The following is a 27,051-nucleotide window of genomic DNA, read 5'->3' as shown; positions in this document are numbered from 1 at the left end:
TCAATGTAGCATAATCACAGGGCTTTATTTTTTTTCTTACAGTTTTAGCTAGCAGCAGAATTTAAAACGCCCCAGTTTGCCATCTGCTTCGTTTTCACCAGCATGAGCAATACCAATAAAAAGAAGTAGCCTTCCAACCATCAGCCGGTTTTTAACAGAGAAAAAAAATTAGTAAATGCCTAGACTGTGAGTTTCAGTTGAATCACAGTGAGGTTTAGCCTCAATTTCAAGAAATGCTCACTCACAAGATATATAAGCAACTACATTACCCCTGTTGCTTCTCTATTAAGTCACTGCTTTAAAAAAATAAATAAATAAAAGTGAGAGATAAGGTCAGAATGGTGTCAGCATCTTCGGTGATATGGGGAACTAAAACTTCCCTGGATTTCTCAGTGCTCCTGTAAAAATCCCTGGCCTCCTGAGACATGGAAATACATGACACAGATATAAAGATGAAGAATGTTTGCTTTCAATTCCCCTAGGTGCCTTTTACTCTTCACATGCCTGAGGGTTAGATCTACAGCCATTTGTCTAGCTTATTGGTGTGATCAGGAAGGGATGAGAAACCTTCTCTTGGACCTCTACACTAAGTTCATAAAGAGCTGGGAAGGCTGAAGAGCCATTCCACATAACTATGGCTACCTCCCTAGGTAGTTCCGGAAGTCCAGAGCTTGGAGACATCTCCTAAGCAATAAAACTTGAAGACAGGGATGTTTATCTGGCCTAAGAAAGACACACTTGCATTCCAAAAGGTTACAGTAAGAGCCCAGGATCCTTTCCATCCTATCTCAAAGGAGCAAAGGCTTTTCTCCCTCCTTTAGGAGGAGAGGGGAGCAATTGACTCTCTTCTGCATACAAATGGAGAAAATACATCATTCTCTGTCTCTCGTCTATGGGGTAAAACCTGACACCTGCACAAAAAAATTCCATGAGACCTCTTTGCATTGCTTGTGGGTCCAGTTATGGGGACAGTGCTGCAATGGAACTACAACTGTTGCTCTCATTGTTATCGATAAAGTACCCTTTTCCCTTACCCAGATGCCGTATCTTTCTACAATTTTCATCTACACACACAGGCATATCTCATTTTACCATGCTTTGTTTTCTGTGCTTCACAGATGTTGCATTCCCCCCCCACACACAAATTGCAGGCAAGACCCTCCACCAGCAAAAAGATCACAATTCACTTGATTGTGGAACCAAATCCGCAATATTGCCAACATATGCCTGTAAGCATATAATTGTACAAGTAGGAGAACATCTCAAACCCTTCATAGTTCTTGACAAATAGCAGAGAACTGAAGACATAAGAGCAAACAAGCAAGTTAGAAAGAGAACATCCACTAGGAAGCAAATGAGACCTCAATACGTTTTAGTCTTACAGAAAAATAATCTCCTCAGAGGTGAGAGATGCATATGGGATCAGGAGATTAAAAGGTACAATGAAAACATGTCTCAAAACTCCCAAAGTTCCCCTATAGAAGGGCCATGGACTCTCAGTTCCAGCCCATCCTAACTAGATCTTGATCTCAAAGCTAAGATCAGGAATGGGGGTTTGTCTCAGCCCCTCTCAGACCTGCTCCTACCACTAGCTGATAGGGACCCAGGGATGTCCAGGGACTTAACACAATATTTCATCCCCAAAAAGCTAATCACTTTTAAGTCAGTGTGGGCTCCCCCAAGCATCAGATAGATGACTGTGTTGGAATGATCTCTAAAATAGCTTTTAATCTATGAAACTACGGTTTTACTGCAATAGCACAAATGTAGAAAGTGAAAAATGTGGGCTCATGGCATCTGGATGAGGACTGGGATTCATCACAGCCTCTGAGCACTAGTGAGGAAAGGAAAAGGCTGCAGGAGGTACAAAGGCTCAGACTCTAAGTCACCTAATTGTATCCCTACTTTTTCAGGTGAGGGTCCCAGGGCCCCCAAAAGTGAAAGAACTGCTAAGGTGACACAGGCAAGTGGCAGAACTAGATCAAGAATCCAGATCCCTTAAATCACAATAAAGCAACTTTGCTACTTAATCACCAAAACTCTGCATTTCCTATAGGGGAAATGGGCTGTTCATCATAGCCTAGATAATACATTCCTAAATCCTGGCCCAATGTGCATCTACAAGGTACCGCCACGCCAGGAAAACACTGCTCCGTGCATGACATACATTGCCAACTGTAAATTAATGTTAACATGGTTTTAATAAGAGGTATAAGTTTGGCCAGAACAGCTCAGGTCTCCCTGGGGCCAGCCCAGCCCAGTGAGCTGACAAAGTTAAGATTTTTAATCCTACATCCAGGATTCTCTAGAGGAGAACATGCTAAGGTAGCGCCACCTGTAAGGCCCTTCTAGACAGCATTCCCTCAACACTACTAACATATAAGACCTTAGATATTCTAAAAACACATATTTCAGGGCTCACAATACTTCAGAGAAAAAGAGTAAAATACACAAAGTTGTTCCCTATAGTTCAGGTGTTTTCCATAACTCCCAAGATTTTCCTATCACATAAGACATAGAGCCAACGAGGCTGAAGAGGATCAAACCAAGCTGGGGGTGATGATGGGATTCTGAATGAAATTATGTAAAACAAGTTTCAGCTGATTAAATATTCAATCCCAAGCAAAGCTCAGCACTTAAGTAAAGCTTCAAATTCCAATTCTGTTCTTGGACCACAGAAATTGATTAAATATCCATCATTAAGAGTACCTTCAACCTTCTCCACTTTCACATTTTTCCCCCAAATGAAGTGATAGCTGAGTTCTTCTTCTTCTTCTTCTTTTTTTTTTTTTTTTTTTTGGTGGAAAACATATTAAATGTCAAGGACATTCAATGCTTTTTCATCCAAAAGTTAAAATTTAAGCATTCTTCAGAGATGATAAGTGCCCAGCCTATTTATTCTGACACAACTTTTGGCTGATACAGAAGAGCTGACTGACTATATTCTGAACAACTGGATATATATTCATTTATTGAAATACTTTCACAATTCTTGCTTTTAATGCCAATTCAGAGAACAAAATAAAATTAACCACTTGGTTATAGAAAGAAAACTGCATATATGTATTTTAAAAGTAAAAGGAATTCAATGAGAGAAGTGTCAATTTGAAGTTCTCAAGCAAATCTTTTATATCAGGCCTCACTGGCAATATGGAAAATCGAAGGCCCAGATCATAATTAAAAGAGAATTTACCCAATTTTCCTGAGAATTAAACTCACTCTGGCAGACTCTCATATTTACTTCAGTAGCAGTCCTCCTCCAGCCACCTGTCCTTTGTCCCAATCTGGGACACCTGCCTCCTGGGCGCCCCTTCCACCCTCACTTCAGGCTGAGCTGTGGTCTTCCTGAAGCATTCTCTTCAGGGACTAGTCAGGGGGCTGCCTTTCCCTCCCTCTCTTTAATGCCCGTGGCTAGTAACCTGACAATATGCCCACAGTGCCTCCCACAGTTCTCCTGGAAAGCTTAGGAATCTCATGCAAACACAACCCCATGTAAGCTGCTGCGACACTGCCGAGGAACCCACAGTGAAACATACCAAGCTGGACCACATGGTAAAACTATTTTCTGTGTATCCTAGGCTTGAGCAATTGATTAAATGTATTGAAATAATGCACAGTTTCCTTATTAAAATGTAATCTTTAGTGTTGGATTGAAATATAGTTGGTATCAAATATGAATGCATGACATATGTGTTATATAAAATATAATCAATGTGTTATAAAATATACAAAAATAATAATATATATAGAGTGGAACAAAAGTAGGTTTACAGTTGTGAGTACACAAAAGTTTATTTTTGTATTATTATTTATTAATTATTGTATTATCTTCCATACAAACAACTGTAAACCTAGTTTTGTCCCACCCTGTATATATATGTGTGTGTGTGTGTGTGTGTGTATGTATTTTTTTCTTCTTACTAGGTTGGTCATCTGAGAATGCTACAGTTGGTAGTAAGGAGCACACCTAGCCACAAGATCTTGGTTTATAAATACTATTATCTACTAAAAGAAATCTTGGCTTTTTGAAGAAAAAGTAAATTCAAAGGTTAAGGCGGAAAAAAACCAAAATGAGCCTGAAATATCTTGTGCCATAAAGTAAGGAAGTGCTCAAAGACTAATAGAGAAGACATCAAAACAATGCAAAAGTCAGAGTGGAGGGGCTCCTCCCTACCCCACCAAATCTAGGACAAATTTAGCATCACAGTAAATAATGACAGTAAGAGATTATAACACAGTTAATAAAATAAGAATTTGTGAGCCCTGGCTGGGTAGCTTATTTAATTAAATCACTGTCCCATATACCAAAAGGACTGTGGGTTTGATTCCCAGTTTGGGCATGTGCCTGGATTGTGAGTTCCAACCCTGGTCTGGGCATGTACTGGCGGTGGCTATCAATGTTTCTCTCTCACATCAATCTCTCTCTCCCTCTCTCTCTCTCTTTCTCTCTCTCAAAGTCAACAAAAATAATTTTTAATTGAGAGAGAAAAAATTAGAACAGCAAAATAAAGGATCAATCATCAAGGTCCAATATCTAAATAAATAGCAGTTCTAAAAAGCTCAGTCACAGAAAAAAAGAGTGGAAAAAAATCAATTAAACAACACAAAATCCCCAGAGCTAAAAGCTACTGTATCAAGCAGTCACCACCATGATAAAGACATCTTTATGAAATTTATGAACTCCAAATTTCTTTGTAGGGCAAAGGAAAAGTCCTACAAACTTCCAAACTTACTAAAAATAAAAGTTTTCATACCGAGGACCAAGAATCAAAATGGCATTGGACTTCACAATGGAAGCTAAAATATAATAGAGAAATGGCTCCAAAATTGCAAGGAATATATTTTCCTATTTAGAGTCCAATCTGCAGCCAATGTAACCAAACTACCCAATGCAACATGTTTAAAACACGTCATTCGTATATGTAATACACTTCCCCACAATCTATTGGAAGAGGTGTTCTACCAAACTGAGTGAATAAACCAAGAAAGCTCTCCAGGTATCAGGATCCAACAGGAGAAAGATCACAAGATGCTAGCTGTGCAGCAGATAGGGCAGGCAGCGGCCCCAGAAAAGACTTCCTCAAGGTGATGCAACTGAAAGGATTTGTAATGAGTTTCAATGCACTAAGAGATTTATACAACTGAATGGAAGATGGAGACTGAATTACCGAGTGGTACAAAGAAAACAAAGTGCAAGCATCTGGACACACACTTGTACATACACCAACAATTTTTAACTTCAAGCCAGATAAATCTTACACAGAAAAGAAGTAATCATAGTTTTCTAGCATCCCTGTGTTCACAGAAAGGTAAACCCTGTATACTGAGCTAAGACTAACTTTATAGAGAGAATGGGGAGGAGACAAGTATGGGGCAGGAATGAAGAGAGCTAACTACTCATCTTTCATAGAGATCAACACAAAATGCTAAAACTGAAATACCGAGTGATAGCAATATAAGTAAATCATTCAGAGCCATGAAGGTAAACAAAATGTATCAGCTAAAAGAGTAGTGCTTGCTTTGGAAGTGACTGAAGCCTGCTTTTCATAGCAATTTTTACAGCTATTGATTAAAAATGTATGTACATACTAACCCAATAAAAATAAATACTAAATTTTAAAAACTCAGTTGATTTTTTCTTTAATCTTTTTATTTGGCCTTCCCAGTAAAAAAGAAGAAGCTCAATTTTTAAATCCAATAAAACAGCTAGATAAGATGGAAACTACACCAGATGTAGTTTTCTTGGTTCTAATCAAACTATTTAAAACTGGATTAGAAAGGACTTAAACTACAAGCAAACAAAAGTGAAAAGGAAACCAATTATAGAGCAACAAAGCTGCAAGCACTTTACTGATCATGAAATACTTCCATTGGTCTGTGTCTATTTTTCTGCCAATACCATGCTGTTTTGATTACCATTGCCCTATAGCATATAATTTGAAGTTAGGTAGTATGATACCTCCAGCTTCTTTCTTTTTTCTCAGGATTGCTTTGACTATTTGAAATCTTTTATGGTTCCATACAACTCTGATAAATTTTTTGTTCTACTGTATTTCTTTAAATAATATCATTGGAATTTTGATGGGGATTGCATTAAATCTGTATACTGCTTTGGGTAATATGGACATTTTAACTAATGGAACAGAATTGAGAGCCCAGAAATAAAACTACATGTATATGGGCAAATAATTTTTGACAAAGCAGCCCCCCCCAAAAAAAATAAAAAAAAAACAATGAAAGAAAGAAAGCCTTTTTAATAAATATGGCTGGGAAAAGTAGAAAGTCACATGCAAAAGAATGAAACTAGACTATAGTTTGTCCCCATGTACAAAAATTAATTCAAAATGGATTAAAGAGCTAAATATAAGATCTGAAACAATAAATTGTATAGAAGGAAACATAGGCACTAATCTTATGAACCTTGGTCCTAAAGATGATTTTATGAACTTGACCCCAAAGGCAAAGGAAATAAAGGCAAAGATAAATGAATGGGACTATAGCAAACTAAATAGCTTCTGCACAGCAAAAGAAACTGCTGACAAAACAAAAAGGCAACCAAATGAGTGGGAGAAGATATTTGCAAACAACAGCTCTGAGAAGGGGTTAATATTTAAAATATATAAAGAATTCATACAACTCAACACCAAACAAGCAATCCAATTAAAAAATGGGCAGAGGACCTAAACAGACACTTCTCCCAAGAAGAGATACAAATGGCTAACAGATCTATGAAAAGATGTTCAACTTTACTAATTCTTAGGGAAATACAAATCAAAACTATAATGAGATACCACCTCACACATATCAGAATGGCTGTTATCAACAAGACAAGTAATAACAAGCATTGGATAGGTTGTAGAGAAAAAGAAACCCTCATTCACTGCTGGATGAATGCAAACTGCTATAGCCACTATGGAAAAGAGTATGGCAGTTACTCAAAATTTTGAGAATAGAGTCACCATATGACCCAGCAACCCCTCTTTTGGGTATCTATCCCCAAAATGCAATTAAATTTGAAAACATTTATTCACAAAGATATATACACCCCTATGTTCACTGCAGTATTATTCATGGTGGCCAAGACATGGAGCAACCAAAGTGTCCTTTGATAGATGACTAGATAAAGAAGATATGGTGCATACATACAATGGAATACTACTCAGCCAAGAAAAGATGAAATACTGACATTTGTGACAATAGGGATGAACCTTGAGAATGTTATGCTAAGTGAAATAAGTCAGTTACAAAATGCTAAGAACCATATGATCTCACACATATGTGGGACATAAAACTGAAACTCATAGACTCAGTGGCTGTTAACAGAGGGAAGGGGGATACGGAGGTAGTAAAGGGTAAAGTGGGCCAAATATACGGTGACAGAAGATGATTTGGCTTTGAGTGGTGAGCACACAATGCAATATACCAGCAATTTTCAACTGGTGTGCCATGGCACACTAATGTGCACAAGAATTTTTAAAACATGCAACACCTGACTAAAATAAAGGTTATTTGTAGAACTCTGCCCAAGATAACTAAACCTAAGAGCTTTCTCTACTACTTTAAACTAAAGCAAGTGGGGGGTTGGGGAGGGAAAGCCGAGGCAACCAGCTCAGGATTCCTATCTGAGAGCAGAGGGAAAGCACTTACTGAAGCTCCAAGAACTTCCTGGATTAGAGTGAACCAAGTGTTCTTCTGCAGATAGACTCCCTTGAAAAGTTGTTCCTAGAGGGAAGATAAATGCCAGTGAATAGATAAGGCATTAAACCAGCTCTGCCCCACCTTCTGACATGTTCTCCCTGAACGACATCAAACTACTTATTCACAGGAGAAGGAACTTGTTGGGCAGACACAGCCTTCACTTTGAAGCAAAAAGGTAGGTAAAAACCTTACACTTTAGTCTGCACCTTGAAAATAAATTCATGAGGGCATCAGTAGCTGTCATTTGGAGGACTATTAAAAGAATGCTATAATGTTTATGCACACAAAAGTAACTTCAAAAACACAATTTATTCACTTTAAAGAAGATTACCACCTAAAGTCTGGAAACCTCACTAGGTCTATTCTCTCTAGTGCAGTGGCACCTTTCTGCTTTTTCACTCAAGCATTGTTACTACTATTAATCAATGTTTTCAAAGCATTTTCCAAGAAACCTGTAGAAGTGCCCCCACAAAGCTGGAGAGGACAGCCAGAGGGGAAGATCAGAGTCTGGACCCGAGTGCCTTTTCTGCAAGTGTCCGTTCTATCTGTTTTATATTTTGGGTTTGATCTAAACATAGCCCTTGAAAACAAGATTCTACTACTTAAATCTGAAAATATTTTAATTCTCAGTTGTTTATATCTTGTTAGATTCCTGATGGTTTACCACCATAGTCACAAGTAAAACTGGAGAGGAAATAAATTAATAATAATTTAGAAAACCACCCAACTTTAAAAGAGCAGTGTTCTATAGACACACTTTGCCTCCTTCCAGAACCATAAGAATGATTACATCTACCTCAAAAGAAAGAACAACCAGAACCACCAGAAAATCAAACTGCGTGGAAGTCCAACAAACAAAGATATAAAGAAGCAATATTCATCCAGATAGGAAAAGCGGTCAGAGCTGGGGAGGAGAGGACACAGGGTGGCAGCTTGGTGGCTGTAGCCAGCCAGCAGAAAGAACAGTCACAGATTATAAAAGCCAAGGGACACGTGGGGAGTGATCCCAGTCCCAAGCCTGACAGCACAGCTTATGGTTCCAGCAATGGGAAAATAAAGCCTCATTGCTTCTGGTTATGAAAACAAGTGGGGGTTGGGATGGTGGAAGAAACTGCCTGTCTCTCATGAGAGTCTGTTTAGAGGCCCCCATGGTCCTAGAATGTCTGCAGACTCACGCACTCTGGGAACCACAACCAGGGAACAGCTGGAGAGGTTCCAGTCGCATATGGGAAGCGGGTAAAGTGATAGGAAAAGGGGCAAGTGCTGAGCATTGTTCCTTCTCAGACCCCTCCCCCACATACAGCATCATACTGACTAATACCTAAGGCTCTGCCCCTTACAACATAACAGCTCTACCTAAGTCACAGAGGCAAACAAAGGGGGCTGTCAAGTTGAGGAGACAGAGAAGTATGGCCCAAAAGAGGGAGCATATAAAGGCTCCAAAGGGAGAACTAAGTAATGAGGAGATAGCCAACCTAACAGATGCAGAGTTCAAAATACGGGTGATAATGATGCTCACAGACTTGACAGGCATGATTAAGTATAGTAAACGCATAAGGGAAGAAGTGAAGGCTATTCTAAATGAAATGAAGAAAAACCCACATGAAACCAATGGTGAAGGGAAGGAAGCCAGGGATCAAATCAATAATTTGAAACATAAGGAAGATGTAAATAGTCAACCAGTACAGAATGAAGAAACAGTAATTCAAAAAACAAGGAGAGGCTTAGGAACCTCTGGGACAACTTTACACATACCAATATTCCAACCATAGGGGTGCCAGAAAAGGAAGGGCAAGAAATTGAAAACTTATGTGAAAAAATAATGAAGGAAAACTTCCCTAATTTGGTGAAGGAAATAGACATACAAGTCCAGGAAGCACAGAGAGTCCCAAACAAGCTAGACCCAAAAAGGACCATACCAAGACACATCATAATTAAAATGCCACAGGTTAAAGATAAAGACAGAATCTTAAAAGCAGCAAGAGAAAAGAAGAGAGTTACCTACAAGGGGGTCGCTATAAGACTATCAGCTGATTTCTCAAAAGAACCTTTTCAGGCAAGAAGGGACTGGCAAGAAGCATTCAAAGTGATGAAAAGCAAGGGCCTAAAACCAACATTACTCTATCCAGCAAAGCTATGATTTAGAATGAAAGGGCAGATAAAGTGCTTCCTAGACAAGGTAAAGCTAAAGGAGTTCATCATCATGAAGCCATTATTACATGAAATGTTAAAAGGACACATTTAAGAAGAAAAGATCAAAACTATGAACAATTTGTGGGCAAAGACTACACATAGGTGCGAAAAATAAATCCTCTTTTGCAACCCAGAACTCATTGTTCAATATGAGTTTTGATACATATAAGAAGGAACATGATACACACACACACACACACACACACAAAATAATTATGAACAGAATGACAACAAACTCATAACTATCAACAAATGAATCTCAAAAAAGAAACTAAGCAAACAACTAAAACAAAAACAGAACCACAAATATGGAGATCATATGGAGGGTTGTCAGTGGGGAGGGGGCAAGGGGAGAAAGGGGAAAAGGTTCAGGGATCAAGAAGCATAACTGGTAGGTACAAAATAAACAGGGGGACATTAAGAATATTATAGGAAATGGAGAAGCCAAAGAACTTATATGCATGACCCATGGACTTGAACTAAGGTGGGGGCATTGCTGGAGGGAAGGGAGGTACCGGGCAGAGAGGAACAAAGGGGAAAAAGTTAGGACAAATGTAAAAGCATAACCAATAACATATATATTTTTTTAAAGTGCAGTGTCAGAATGCAACTTCAAAAATGTCACTTTTTAAAAAGAACAAATGTAAAAGGGCATTTCTTAAAATAATCAGATTATCAAATGTGAAATTCCAAGAAAGAAAATTATCTAAATCAAGAGGGAATAATTTAATGTTTTTCCTAGATAATTCCAAACCAGTTCAGAGTATCATCTTTTAGAAAACATAAGTCCACCCAAGGATTTAAGGAATTTTATGTGAGAACCTGAAATGTAACTGAAAATTGTTATGTAAACAATGGTACCACTGCCTTATGGAATACTATGCAACCATTACAAATTATGTTTATTAAGAGTTTTAGTAATATACTAATAATTGCACAAATCTTTTTAAAACTTTGATGACTTTGGTATAATTAGTTCAATATGAAACATCAATACTTTTGTGATATCTCTTATTCAAGACTAGAATATTCTTTTTTCTAGTACTTACAAAGTTTTTCATATTGAGTTCTTTAAGTCACATGAAATTAATTTTTGTGAATGTATGAAGTATAAACTCACACTTCTTTATTTTTCCAAATGGTTAACAATCATCCCAAATCATTGACCAAATAACCTACCCCTTTCTTACTGGTCTGAAATGCCACTTTCATAATATACTAAATTCCCATCAACATATAGTCTATTTCTCTACTCATTCTTCTATTCCTTGATCTATTTATATGTTCCTGACTCAATACTACAGTGTCTTAATTAGGACAAGTCCCTTATTGTTCTTTTTCAAAATTTTGACTATTCCATCCAAATAAACTTCAAAATTAGTTTATCAGGTTCCATGAAAAATGTTATTGCACTGACATTATAGATTTATTTATCAAGCATTCTTTATATCCCTTTCAATTTCCACAGAAATATGGAGTTACCAAAAACGACACAATTTAAAACAGGTGTTAAAAAAATAGAAGCCAGGAAATTGGTGGCATGGGCTTTGCAAAGCTACATAGTGAGGCATAAAACTTGGCCCTGTCTTCTCTGATAGGTGTAACAGGAAAATAGGTCAGGATGACTTACTTTGCACTTATTACCTAGCAGAAAGGCTTCGTTTTCTCAGGAGAGAAATTTGTTAGAACTGAAATAAGAAATGTAACCCTTCGTAGGGGGTAAAAATAGCAGATGGAATCTTCAATTTGGGGAGATGGGGGTAAAAACAGATTTTCTTTCACTTGGCCATTTCCAATATCAAACTTTGCTAAAAGCTGATAATTTTAGCATCAGAGTGCAAATATGAAAAGCTCAACAGAAAACAGAGAAATGTCCATTTAGCTGACAGAGTAAAACACATCTGAGCTCAGTGACTCTAACACCGAGCCCCCTCTCATCGCAGTCCACAGCAACCTGTTGGCTGCTGTTCAAGTAAACAGAACGAGTTACCTGACAGTTTGTAAGACTACAGCAAAAATGAGAAACAGGTCTGTTGGCTGCAAAAGTTCACCCTCACTTTGATGCATCATCCCTTAGCAAGAATATATTTAAAGATGAGAAATAAATGATACATTTTTAAAAATGTATTCTTGCCAGTTCAGCCACAATGCCACCCTGCCCTACAGTTGAGAGATTAAGGGGAAGGGGCCATCACAAAATTGTGATTTGGCTTCTACAACTGTTAGGTGAAGGTTACTGCTAAACTAGTTTTTAAAAACCAACTCCTTCAATGACGAACAAGTGAACTTTTTAGATCTGTCCCCTCGGGGGACTCTTCGTAACTCTTTACAAGTTTTCACATATTAGATCATATTACAGCCATTAACCACTTAGGATTTTTCTTTAATTATTTCTAATCTATAAACTGAAATAGATAACAAATTTTCATTTATACTGGGATAATTTTTTCAGTACAATTTTTTAAAAAGCAGAATTACTACTTATAACATCTGAAAAAGGAAATACTTCTGAATTTAATTCACTTACAAAATTTCTAGCATAGGCTTATATCTATTATTTTTATATGTGCTCATTTCATAGAAAACTTGAGTACGATCTCTAATTATGCAACACTCAAAACATAACTTTATAAATTAGTCACTTAATCACCGTTTCTTATTAAAATCTAGAACTATATCTTTAAAGAGAATACTCTCTTTTCCCATGAACTTTTGTTTCAAGCTGTTGTAAAAGTAATTTTTTAAAAGTTGATGTGTCTTTATTGGGATTTGGTTCATTATTTCTTCTCTGATCTGCCAATTTCAGTCAGTCTTTATTATTTTATTCTGACAATTTCCAAATAAGTTTAAAATCGAATATAACACATAAATCTCTTCTATGTGGCTATGATCTGGAATTTTGCACTGATCATTGTTGCCTCTGAGAAATTTAAAAGTCAGCTCCCTGTCCTTAGATACATTCGTCATAAATTTACCTATCCATAATGTCTACAGTATAAATGCCACCTCTTAGATGTAGCATCCTTGAATGTACAAAGCTTGCAAAACTCTACATGATGATCCTGCTTTGCCTTAAATGCAAGGTTTAATCAGAGACCCAACAACTAAAATATGCTTATGGAGGAAAAGTAGAACTCAATCAACCACTTACTTTATGTTTCTAATCCAGAACTATGTATTTCAAAGTACAAAAGTGTCACACATAGTCCTTGACCTCAGAGAATGTCTAATCTAATCAAACTGTCAACCAATGGTTGTCGGTGTTAAGTCAACAACAACAGGAATCCCCAATCTCGTGTGGTGAAGATGGAAACTTCTTTCAGTGCAAACAGCTCAGCTGTGATGTAGCATGGCTGTGAGACCAGCATGGCTGTGGAACAGCTCAATAGTGTTACAACTCAATTATGAAGCAGCATAGCTGTGGCACAGCATGACTACGAGGTGGCTCTGGGGGAGTCAGCCTTGGGGTTAGGCCCCTCTCCTGCTGGACAGCTCTGTTTTGGTCTGGTTTGCCCTGTCCTGGTCTGCTCCACTCTGCTTCTTCAGTGTTGCAGTTCCAGCCAGGGAGACATAGTCTTTAGTGGAAAGAAAGCGGGCTCTCAGAGATAGAAGAGAGCTGACTTAAACAGACAGAAGCTTCCACTCTTGGTCCCTGATTGGTTTGTCCTCATGCAAATGAAGACTCCAAATCCTCACAGTTTGACTGGTCTAAAAGGCACTGTCCTGATTGGTCAGAATGGAGCCATTTTGATTGGTCAGTGAAGAAGCTGATGGAGATGTAGCTGTGCAGCTTTAATTGGATGGGGAAGCCTCGGTCCTATTTGTTGAAATAGGATTTCAGGAACTTCTTTATAAGGACTGGCTCAGTTGGCAGAAACACAGTGCAGGCAAGCAGTTCAGTGTAGGCTTCTCCCTGAAGTGTAGTTTGCGTGAGAGGCTTGTGAGGAAATGGCTGCTAAACCCTGGTTTTTAAATATGAGCCCAGTTAGCTGCCAGGGGCCCTTCTTGGTAGGTATCTTCTTTCTCAGGGTCCACAAAATTAATAAGTACAAATCATGGGGAAAATCAAGGCTCTGTGTAATACAATCAATGACAATAAACCCAGTGGAATCAAGTGTTAATTGGCACTCTACTAACAAAAACTAAAATGTATGAAAGGGAACAGAGCTGTTAAAAATGTTGGAGGTGGGATGCCATTGGGAAGCAGTTAAGATGTGCAAGTGGAGGGAAACTGGGATATGAAAATCAGGGTACCCTCAAACATCCAGCTGCTTTCTCTTTGCTATATAATATAATACTTGTTCACTTTCTCCACTCCAAAATTAAGAAAATTTCCTTTTTAGGATTAATCATGGGTTTGCCCAAATCTAGTTTATTATTTTTGCGCTCCAAAGAGAGACAAGACTGGGTTAGTGCAGCTAACTGAAAGTATGGGATGCATCAGCAAAAGACCAGGATTTAAGTCCTGGTTCTACCATTAACTTTGTAAATAATTTATTTAACCTTCCTGGGCCTCAGTGTTCCCATTTGTAAGTAATAGCCACATGACAAGGCTGTACAGAAACTACATGAGTTCAAGTGTATACAAAGTACTTTTTAAACTTTTAGGTAATAAATTATTCTTAGTGAGTTATCAAATTTTGATACAACAACCATCTTGAAATTCAAATTTCTTTTAAAATGGATTATTTTAAGTATAAAAGAATAGCTTAAAAATTTAAGACACGGGACTATTTTCTTTGGGTGGTGGGGGAAGCCATGCACTAGTTTGACTACAATTTTGCTATAACCTTCCTCCAAAATATGATGCTGGCCCAAATTGTCTTTTGAAGTTCCTTGCCCAATATTTTGGGATTATCTGAAATCACTGACTCTGCAAAGAATTAAAGTCTCCTTCAATTAATTGATGTTAATTAACTTAATTTCCTCTTTGAAAGTCCATTGCATCTTTTGAAGGAAAAGAAATAAGGCAGTTTATTTGGCCCTTTATTCAGCCATTTATTTATTTGGAAATGTTTCAAAAAGGTTTTAGGAAACTATACTTTAACATCATAAACAAGTTTCCACATGAAACTAGTATGGCTAGGTCATCTTTGTGGTACACTTTAAAATTTAATTTCATAGCTCTTACAGAATTTAAGTATTCATTTTAATGACTGAAACAATCAAGTGTGCTCAAAGCTCTTTTTCAACTGAATCAGCATAATCAAAGCCTGAAAAGATATTGTTTTATATATATATATATATATTTATATATATATCCCCCCCCCCCCCCCAAAGTAAGAAAGAAGACACATCAACCATAAAGCAGAGCTGTTGGGAGTGCAGGCCTTAGAGGCGATAGGCCTGGTTTGAGCCTTTGCTGCTTCATCAGCTGATCAGTAAATGGGTAATGTGGGCACCTATCTCCCTGGGCGTCAGTGAGGAGGCTGTAAGATAACAGGGGAAAAAAAAAAAAAAATATATATATATATATATATATATATATATGCACATATATATAAAATGTCTATATAAAATGTCTCTGCCTCTGGTTGCTGCACAGAGCACCTAAAACCCTTATCATTTCCTAAGTGATAAGAGCACCAGGAGCATCTCTTGTTCTAATGAGGTAACTCTGGGGGCCTCCTGGGTGGGGGCTGGTCACCAGAAAGACCAAGCCATGGTTAGAAGCTTAGAATTTTCAGTCCTACCTTTCCCCATCCCCCAGAGAGGGTAAAGTGGAAGAAAACTTGAGTTAATAACTGATTGTACCTAGGTGAAGGGAAGCCTCTAAAAAATCCCAGAAGTACGGGGTTCAGAGAGCTTCCAGGCTGGTGAACACATGCACACCAGGAGGCTGACACACTGAACTTCATGGGGTCAGAAACTCCTGTGCTTGGGACCTTCTCAATGTCTCTCTTCAACTGGCTGCTCATTTGTATCCTTTATCATATACTTTAATAAACTGGTAAATATATAAGTAGCTGTTTTCCTGAGTTCTATGAGTGGCTCTAGCAAATGAATCAAACTTGAGGTGGGTGTCCTTGAAATCTTTGATCTATAGCCAGTTGTTCAGAAGCACGTGTGATAACCTGGGATTGCAACAGGCATCTGAAGTGTATGTGTAGGGGGTGGTGGCCGGCAGTCTTGCGGGACTTAGCCCTTAACCTGTGAGATCTGATGCTGTCTCTGGTTAGTGTCGGAACTGGACACCCAGCTGGCAGTGGAGACTTAATTGTGTCTGTGGGGGAAAAAACCACACATCTAGTGACCAGTAGTATCAGAAGTGAGTGTAAGTAGTAGTAAAGAAGACCACAGTGAAGAAACAGTAGGGAAGTACTGGGTATTTCTCAACATATGAACGTGGAAAACTGAGTTTTTCCTTATTACAGACACTGAGTGACAGAACTCATGGGAAGAGCTGAAGTCGGTGTCCAGCATGCTATGTCTGTATTATTAGCTATCATTATGTATATTAAACAAAAGGAGGGCAGACTTCAATAGCTGCTGATATAAAAAGGAAAATAATACTGAGAGGTTTGATTTTTAAAAAATTAGCTTCTTCATTATAAATTATTTAATATAGTACCTGAAGTCTTAACCTGAATCAGTAAGACTGAGTGAGAATTCTGCAATTTTAGTTTTAATGAATGTGAATGTTTAAAGGAACGATAGGAAATGATTTCTGAGTGACTATCTGGCTGGGCCCTCCCCTCAAGGTGGCCCATTATCCCCCCACCCACCCTAACCCCAACTGAGCCCGGTGTTCCTGCACCATCCCTGTGGTTCCCCTGCACCCGTGCCTCTGTGAACACTCCTTTATATATAAACTCTCCTCTCATCTGAGTAACCCGTCTGTTTCCTGTTAGGACTCTGAATTATATAATCACTTTCACTCTCACTAGCAGTCCACAAGAGCTCTCACATCATGACATGCTTTATGTTTTGAATATTTATTATCTTCATTTTTCTTTGTAAATTTGATAGGTTAAAAAATGATAGTGATATCTATTGCACTGTTGTTTTTGCATATCTTTGACTATCAGTGATACTATTTTTCATGTGTTTATTAGGCATTTTTAATTTCCTTTTCTGAGAATTGTTTATATTGTTTGCCCATCTTTCTGCCAAGATCTTAGTGTTTTTCTTATGAGTTTGAATGATCTTCGCATATATCTGTTATATGGATGAAAGGAACAAACTGCTATTTGACTTAGTTTAAACAAGAATCAGAATTTACTCGGATAGGAGTGTCTCTCATGGAGCCTAAATGGAAGAATTAATGAAGCCTCAGGAATGGGCTAGAACTAGGGAATGAAGTGTGGTGTGGAGGGTGGGAAGTCCTCTTGATTTGTGTTTCATTTCTCCTTTCTCGACATGTTAGTTTTCTTCTGCTTTTTCACTGTACATGACTGGCATTGCTTCCTGATCCACATGGTAGAAAATGATAATTACTGAACAGCTCCAAGTACACAACCCCACTATTCAAAAGAACAGCCAAGAGAGATGGCAATCCTGAACTCAATTCCAAATTCCTAGGTCAGGTGGACAGCTGATGAAGGTCATGTCTCATTAAAATAGCCAATTTTGCTGGAACCATGTGTTTGAGAGTAGATAAGTTATCAAAAAAAAGCAAGATGACTAACAGAGACCACAAAGGTGTTTTCTAAAGTTTTAAAACCAAGAATATTACTCTGTGGAAATATAATAGTAATAGTTGTAATGGCCACTCTTGTGCCTATGAAAGACCTTTTTCTAATGTCTAATAGTTTTAAATAAGCAGGATAACTATAAATATTATAAATATTCATCCTAAAGCAGTCTTTAAGACCCATTAAAGTAATATAATTCTTGTCCAAGGGAGGTTACACTTTGATATTTTCACATTAATTGTAAGCATAACAACTGTTGATTACAATGCTTAGTCACTGGCACAAAGTCAGACTTCACTAAATAAATGATGGTGCACTCCCACTAAACAGAATAAACAAATGAAACGGCCTGGAGTCATTATAAAGTGAATATCATACGTGGCGAACATGTGCTTAAGCTCAAATGAACGAGAGTTATACATAGCATGCCTATGCCACTTCCAGACAAAGCCTCACAGCAAACGTTCTAAACCCAAACCTTTATAGAAAGAATAACATCACATAAATAATATTACAACACAATACATCCTATTTAAGTAGTTATGTTATAAATAATTCAAAACTTTTTCTAAGTGGGGGAGGCAGACAGTAAGAAGTGGGCAGAAAGGGATGTATAGCAGTTGACTAGTTTTTAGCTAGCTAATCTGAGTTCACCCATCTCCACACTTCAGCAGTGTCTGACTCGGTGACAGATTAAAGACTGTGTACCTAAGAGCCCTCACAGAACATTAAGTGATGAAAGGAGCCTTAGGTCACCCCAGCTGACCTCCCACTTTTGATCTGGGCCTGACCAAGGTCCCTGCAACCCTACTTCAGCCCACTTCTTGGCTTCTCAGTAATCCATCCCGTTATCTTCCTATCTATTCATTCTAACTTCCGCATGTAAGTCTCATGTCTTTTTTTTTTTTTTTTTCCAGATCTCTCTGACTTAGCTCCTTCCCCCTTGGGTTGGATTCTCTGCTCCTGGAACATTCAAGTGTTGTTTCCCTGATTTCTGGTCTAGACTATAGCACTGTAACAAAATTACCACTCCTCCATCAGCGCCCCAGCCACGGTGTGGCCTGTGTCTCCCATCCCACCATGGCCTGTCCAGGTTGGCCATGCTTATGAGCGCAGCCACCATTTGCAAGTAATGCACAGGTGCTGCCTCAGCCTTCCTGCGATGGTTATCAATTTACTGCCTGTAAGCGCCAAATTCACCCTTCTTGACTTCTCTGTGAAAACAGATCTGGGCTCTTTGAATATTTTTCCTTTTCTGGTTGGCACTAAAGAGACACTGAAGGAGTGTTCTGGTGTGTTCTGGTGTGTTCACTGAGCAAGCCCCTGCAGCGCGGGAGGCTTCCCCAGTGCTTCTGTAGCCTCTGCCTGAGTTCTAGTAACTTGAGAGTCCTGTATTTTTAGTAGTAGTCTATCCATTGGTGAACGGCCAGAATATATACAAATAGTTTCTTAAATAGAGCTCAATTCTGTCCACTCTTAGGAGTGACATCCTTGATCTAAAGCAACACAGAATGACAACTTTCTTTTACATAATAGCTTCTCGGATATTCAAAAACAATTATTTTGCTTCTCCATTGCTTTCTTTTCACCAGATTAAAAAATATCCTGCCATTGCCCTGGCCAAGTAGTTTAGTTAGTTAGAGAAACATCCCAGTACACCAAGGTTATGAGTTGGACCTCCAGTCAGGGCACATACAAGAATTAACTAATGAATTCATAAAGAAGTGGAACAACAATCTTTCTCTCTCTTTCTCTCGCTCCCTTCCTCTCTCTCTCTAAAATCAATAAATAAAAAAAAAGAATTGCTTTAAAAATATATCCTGTCACTTTAATCATCGCCAATATAAATACTCAACATCTTAATTGCCTTCTGGATGCACCTCCCCCACCACTAGCTTGTCAGAGTTCCTTCTCAAGTACTTCCCCAGTAACAAACAGAACAACCCTGATGCAGGTAATGGGACTGTCACGGGCTGTGATCAGGATGCCACACCTCCCTCAGTCAGTCAGGAGCCACACTGGTGTTCTGGAAATTCAGCGTTCATAGGTGGTGGCTTGTGGATCAACAGAAACTGCTAGATTCTTTGCACACAACTAACTTTCAAGCTAGGATTTACTCATCCTGCTTTTTTCTTCATTATGAAAAGCTTTTGCCCTGGCTGGGTGGCTAAGTTGGCTGGAGGGTTGTCCGATGCACCAGAAGGTTGTGGGTCTGATTCCCAGTCAGGACACATACCTGGGTTTCAGGTGCAATACCTGGTCAGGGCACCTACAGAAGGCAATTGATCGATGTTTCTGTTTCTTTTTCTCTCTCTCTTTCTCAAATCAATAAACATATTCTTAGGTGAGGATTAAAAAAGAGAGAGAGAGAGAAACTCTTTCTGTAGCACTGCTCAATTGATTTTCTTTTACTGCTCTTACATCAATGGTGACAGAAGCTTGCCAAGGCCAGGCTGATCGGCTACAGTACAGAATGAGCATAATAAGCCTCCAGAAAAAGACAGTTCCACAGGACCTAGCGTGATCTTACTTGCTTTGACCTTGCCAGGCCATCCACAGGCACAGTTTCTAATATCATAATACACTCATATTAGTGATAATATTATATATTTCCAGTTATATATATTTCCTATTACAGTGGTACCTCAGTACTCATCATTAATTTGTTCCAGAACTCGTGACGAGTGTTGAAACCAACAAATACCATATGATGAAGCATTTTCTCTTGCAGGGCAGCAGCGTGACTCATACAAGTTCTAGCAAGTGGGACAAGTCCCGAGCAAGCTCCAAGGGCTGCAACATTTTTTTCTTGTCAAAATGTGACGAGTACAAGGTTTGATGAGTTAAGCCAATGAGTACCGAGGTATGACTGTATGCATATTTTATATATTACTACTCTTTTATTAAAGTTTTATTTATGTTTCATAGATAATTGCATATAGCATCCAAGTTCAAGGAATATATTTATGGTAATCTAATCATTTCATTATATAAAACAATAATTATACTGAAGTACATGAAAAGCATTAGAAAGGAAAAAATTTCTAATATCTCAAAGTCAATCAAAGTTATGCATTTAAGGCTGATCAACAGTGATATCCAAGCCTAACAAATTATAATTTAAAAACCTGTGTATAAACCAAAAGGATACGATTAAGGCACATCTTTCCTAAAACACAGTTAGCATTTGTTAAGCACCCTAAATATCAATTTGAGATTTCCTTTTAAGACCATATTTAGAGCAAGCTAGCCTACAAAATGCCACTAAATTCATATACTAGATATGTATGATACTTTTTTAACGTCTACTTTGCTCCTTTATCTGTTAATCACTACAATTCCTCTAGGAAGTCCTCTCCTAAAACCCTATCATCAGCATCTTTTTTAAATAATATTTCTTTTCCTCCTTATCGGGTGTCATTGCATAAAGTTGCATAAAATAGAATTTGAAGCATTAGAATGTATTTCTCTCTCTTCCATAGCTTAGAGTGTACAAGCGAGACTACACCCTTTCCTATTAAGTTACAGCCCAGAGGGCAGCCCATAATGAGCCCAACAAGGTGTCAAATGTTCCAATTCCAGCTCAAATTAAAAATGCCACACTTTCACCATTTTCTTTTTAAGTTTTCCAGAAAGAAATGAAGTTCCCTTGTTTCCCAATATCTGTTGGTATGGAACACATATAAATGAAGCTCAATGGAGCCTTGGAAATTAAGTGCCCACAAAAAGACAGATCTGTCCTGTTTTCTGGCCAAAGTGACTGAGGCAGAAACAGCTGAAGTCCACTAAAAATCCATTCTCCCCTCTTCTATAGAAATCAAGTTTTGTCTGGAATGTGGCTCCCAACTAGGACAACATCTCTTAGCCCCCTTGTAGTAAGTGTGGCTATCTGACAGATTCAATGAAATAGTCAATGGAACTTTAGCACGTGCTATGTGACACTTCCAGGCCTAGCCCATAATACCCGGCAAGCCTAAATATATATATATATATATATATATATATCTTAGGCCCCTGAATGACTGTGTAAAGCAGAGTTATTTCTGACCTGAAAAGTTCATCTCAGAATACCTTCCGAGCAAGAAAAAACTGGCTTTAAAGAACATAGAAGTTTAATTATTGGGTGTTTTGTTTCAGAAACCTGGTTTACTCTAACCAACAGAAATAACAGAAATTTTTTAAAAAAAATAAAAGGTTTGGGAAAGGAAAAGGGAGGAAAAACATATACATAATAAATACATTATGTATATACTTCTAATGCTGGGATCACATGAAAGACAGCTCGTACCTTGGTTTAATGGTAATTCCAAAGATTAATAAACCTACCGAACTAAATGCTTGTGCTAGGGCACTGCCCCTCAAACATTCCTTCCCCAAGTCTTTGCCTTTACACCCACCATGTCACTTGTCCCATAGTAGTTAGAACTCACCAGTAGATTCTGATTCTCCTTCTGTCTTTGAACAGCAACTCATTATCTTAGTCTCAGCCTTCCCATTCTCTTCCTACTTTCATATCTGCCAAGCACTGTGGCCCCATCGTTATACCCTGTTCTGCTGAAATCTTGAAATATGTTTACATTCTTCCTCTTGTGTTTCCATTGTACCAGCTCTTGTTATTCAAGCTTCATGCACAGTAACCATGACTTCATGATTGTCTTTATTAATATACTCACTTCTCATCCCCTTCTACATATATGTGATTGTGAGATCCAGATTCATCTTCTAGAACAGAATCCACTAGTACTGTCAAAATCTTGGTGCAGAGTCTACAGACTAGGGGTTGGAAAAACTATGGCCTATGGGCCAAATTTGACCTGCTGACAGTTTTGCATATTAAGATTTTTTAAACACAGACATGCCCATTCATTTCTGTGTAGTCTGTAATTGTCTGTAACACTACATTGGCATAGGTGAGTAGTTGTGATAGAGACCATAGCCTGAAAAACCTAACATGTTTACTATTTGGACTTTTATGGGAGACGTTTACCAGCATTTGGTCTAGACCAACCTCATTGCTTATAAAGATGGTGGCAGCTACCTTCTTATACCTCATCATTTAGCACCACTATAAGTAGCTATACTGGCAGAATAAGAAACACAAAGAAGACTTCCCATCAAGATAGTATCATAGGTAAACATGGCTCACCTCCTCACGCAACCACATTAAAATTGCAACTAAAATATAGAACACCCATCACTCAGAACTGTCATAAATTGAGTTCAATGGAAGTCTGACAACTACAGAATTAAAGAAACCACATCTATCCAGACTGTTAAGAAGGGTACAGACATGGAACAGTCTGGTCCCACATCCACATGTGGTGGCTAAAAATACAGGAGGGATATCTCAGGAGCAAGGAGTCCCAGCCATATACCAGTCCCCCCATCCTAAGTTTCCAGTGCCAGGAAGATAAGCACCCACAACTTCTGGCTGCAAAAACCAGCGGAGATTAAGTCAGTGGAAGAAATTTCTGGAGTCCCAATAAGTTCCTCTTAAAGAACCCACACATGGACTTATTCAGACTCACTCCCTCTGAGCTCCAGCACCAGGGTAGCAGCTTGAACAGCACCAGTGCCATACAGGGAGGAAGTGAAGTGTCTGGCATCAAGATGAGAGCTAGGCAACAGCTTTCTGCCAGATATAAAGGCAGGCAGAGGCCACTGGCCCTTTCCTGAACCCTCCCCCCACAGAGCCACTGAGCCAGCAGGCGGGTACCATAACTGAGACCCTGCTAACACTATCTGCCCCACCCTGGAGACCCCTGAGGCTTCTTTCCACCCAACTTATTGGCCATCCAAGCTGTTAACAGTGACTTTTCCATACGAATGGCTGCCCTTGGCTCATGCTTCACATCTTCCTAAATCCTCTCAAACAAGCAACAGCCAGCCTTAATGAACAACAAAGCTCTGTACATTTTGCTAAGTGGACCCAGGGCCTCCATTAGCAGCAGCCAACCTAGATTCACAGCATGGCTTTGCCTGGAAATCTCCAGGCCCAGTACAAGTAGCAACCATCTCGGATTACTTTATAGCTCATGTAGGGTGGCCCCAGGGAGAACATAGTGGGTGCTGACTTTGGCCTGCACCAGCAGGGAAACCCCAGGGCCTGCACACCCAGTGGACAGCTACAGACCACGTTGGAGCACCATCACCCTGTTCTCGCACAGCTGATCCTCCACAAAGGGCAGAGGTTGGTGGTCAGTTGTTACAACCAATCCTTGCAGCTCTTTCTCCCTCCCTTCTCCTCTCTCTAAAAATAAATAAATAAAATCTTAAAAAAAAAAACAGACCTAAAAATACATGGGACTCAAATAAGAGACGTGTGTGCTTTTCTAATAGGTAGGCAGTTGAGGGCAAGTAAGATGACATGAAGGTTATCCAGGAATCCAGGGCCCTTCTATCTAGTTGTTCCACCATCACCTAAAGGGTTGAATGCCCCCGCAGGGTCCAGCTGGCTCACTTCTTCCACATATGTATTCCAGCCATGGGACGGAGAAAAGGGTAGAAGGGAGAAATTAGCTTCCTAATTAAGGATGTGAACTAAAGGTTGCACTTCCATGTTGTGTAGGATATCCAGAACTTGGTCACATGCTGGCTGCTGAAGAATGTAGCATATAGGATTGGTCCAATACACTAGAGCCAGACTGGCAATATTAGTTATGCCTGAGAAAGTAAGGCTAGGACGTAACAGAATTTCATGTATCTTACAACATTATCCATCCCCAATGTAATTTGTTAATGAAACATCTCCCAAATTCTATTCTGTGAACCATTTTTCTGGGTAAACTTATTAGGAATGCTCTAGAATAGAAGAGGTCTGTGATCAACCTCTTTCTCACATTCTCAGAGTGTTCCAATGCCCATTAGCAAAGTAAAGTTCCCAGAAGTTTGTAGTAAAGAAATCCATTTAATTTGGCGTGGCTTAGCCCAGAATTATTTAAACTAGTAAGAACAAAGAATTTTTTTTTTTCTGGAAACAATGCTTTGTAGGATAATAGTTTGTGAGAGAGAGTAATTCACTAAACATAACTCCTCTAAGATTTTAAGATGATGTCAATCTAAAATTCTACTCCAAGTCAGATCAAGGACCATACTTCACAGGGAATACTCCCTGCATCCCGACCAGACTTATCAGAGTTCTTACCTGACCCCCAAAATTCTTTCAGGCTCTACTCTTTGTGCTTATGTCCAATTTTCCCACTCAAATATGTCTGCTAAACCTTTAGTTTACTCTCAGAGCTTAGCTGAAATCTCACCTCTTCTCAGCTCTTCAATTTATAAAAATGTTCTTTCTCTGAATCCTTTTAGTATTTATTGTCTCTGATATTCATTTGATCCTCATGAGCCAACTTGAAAGAAGCTTTCAGTCTTAGTATGAACTACTGCAATTCCTCCACTGAAACCCCAGGGATTAGATAAAAGGCAAAACCCCACCTCCAGGCCCAGAAAAGCAGCAGAACCAGACAAGAGATATCATGGCTGGCATCAGAACCAGCTGCACTGACTAATGAGCCCCTGCCCTGGTGCCGACCAATCAGTAGAGACCACAACCCTGAAAGGACACACCTGGAAAGCTGATGAATATTCTATTGGGATCCTCCCCTGAGATCTCCAGATAAATATGTACCCTCAAAATGGAGGACCCAGCATGGCTCTCTTTGGAGCATGCCCCCTTTCCCCAACCCTTCCCCCAGGTGCGGTTTCCTTGCCTCTCTCTTTCCTAAGCTCTAAGAGCCCTTCTTTTGTCTCTGTGACTTGTTTCCTAAGCCCATTTCTTTTATGGCTCACTTCTCTGTGACTTTTTAAATAAACTTCCTCTTAATAAAAAAATAAAAAGGCAAAATCCACGCTTGGAGCAAGAAAAATTTGGGTAATTAAAATGTCACAGACTAGGACTTAGCTGTGAAAAACCAAAAGCATGAGATGTGGCATCCACATGTCAAAGCAGACCAACCTAATCAGGATGAGGGAAAGAGGAGACAAACTTTCAGTTAAACCATTTTTAGGAATCAAGCCAGAACCAGCTCTTGGACTTGGTTAGGGTGGTAGCAGCACAAGGAGTAGCAAAGGCTCAGGCAGCAGCTGGAACCTCCATTACCATCCTGCTTATCCATTTTGCCCCCAAAACCTGAAATATTGGCAGAATGGCCACAGTTCCTGCATGAACCTTATAGATTTTTTAAAAGTCCCTATTCACATCGAAAGGCCTCAGATTTTAGGCTGTAAAAGTAACAAATAAATGACAACCTCTATACAGGGTTACCTATCCAGTATTTGAACATTCAACAGTATTCAACAAATTTTGCTGTATATCCTCCTTAAGGGCCTCTCTCAGTCATTCCCAAGCACTGAAGGATCAATGGGTGATAATTTCACTGATGGCGACTCCACGCTCCAAAGGAGAGCATGCTCTGCTTCTGAGCAGTAATAGAGCATTATTACAGGAAAAGACCTGCATGTTTCCTAATCAAAATTTATATCCCTTTTGAGAGGTTGATTTTACAAACAGTTAACTTTATATTTTGCCCAGAAGTTGAAGTTGTATCTTGCAAATAAGTATTTTTATAATTGATTTTTTAAATGCTCTAAATTATTTAAGTTAATGATTAGGCTTTTAGTACTAACGGAGAATTTTTGGCAATCACAAAACAGCACTTCACAAATCTAAAACCAATATGATCTAATACTCTGATAATCCCATTTAGAGAAGCCCTTGTCTGTGGAGACAAGTGTTGCCTTTCCATGTAATCATCCTAAATCAACACACTTTAAAGCAGGCAACACTGGCTGGTGTGGCTCAGTGAATTGAGCACCAGCCTGCAGACCGAAAGGTCACAGGTTCGATTCCCAGTCAGGGCACATGCCTGAGACGTGGGCCAGGTCCCCAGTTGGGGGCCTGAGAGAGGCAACTGATGGATGTTTCTCAGGCATCTCGATGTTTCTCTCTCTCTTTCTCCCTCCCTTCCTCTCTAAAAATAAATAAAATCTTTAAGAAAAATAAAACCGGCAAGAAGATATTCATCCAACAGGCTGTTCTTACAGCATTTGTTTCATTAAATTATGTCAATTTTGTCTTTCAAAAATCCTGATGTGGAAATAAAGCAATTAACCAATATATGATTTAAGACTACTGCTTTCTTTTAATAAAAAATACAATACATATAAAGATTATTTTGGTTAACTTTTTAAAAAATCTCCAACTATTCAAGGCTCATATCATTAAGAGTAGATTAAAAGGCTTCAGGTGATTCCCCTGGCTAGATTAAGTGGAAAAGAGGAAATTGAGAAGGTAAGACCTGAAGAGAACACCCTATTAAGGAAGGCTATATAATATTTGGTTCTTCATCATCCATGCATTCATTCCTCTACCCAACAAGCATTTATTATGCACCTACTGATGCAGGGCAGAGGCCATCAGAGAAGAGGAGAAATAGTTCTGACCAGAGTGATGGGAGAATCCAGGTGGGAAAATCACAGATGCACGACTAACTATATTGCATGGTCGAATGAGGTAAGTCCTGGAAGT

At 38.9% G+C, this 27,051-nt stretch overlaps 1 protein-coding gene and 1 pseudogene across 2 annotated transcripts in view; one reads left to right on the top strand and one right to left on the bottom strand.

The window, feature by feature from the left end:
• Positions 1-27,051, bottom strand: part of MCUB (mitochondrial calcium uniporter dominant negative subunit beta) — a 90,060-nt gene that overhangs the window by 53,647 nt on the left and 9,362 nt on the right. The window lies entirely within an intron of this gene.
• LOC150019433 (small nucleolar RNA SNORA40) lies at positions 9,935-10,071 on the top strand (annotated as a pseudogene).

Source organism: Furipterus horrens, unplaced genomic scaffold, assembly GCF_987537825.1.
Source record: "Furipterus horrens unplaced genomic scaffold, mFurHor1.1.pri manual_scaffold_2, whole genome shotgun sequence".
In the NCBI taxonomy this organism is placed as follows: Eukaryota; Metazoa; Chordata; class Mammalia; order Chiroptera; family Furipteridae; genus Furipterus; species Furipterus horrens.
The sequence above is the reverse complement of the archived record's forward strand: the minus strand, read 5'-3'. Positions and strand labels throughout refer to the sequence as shown.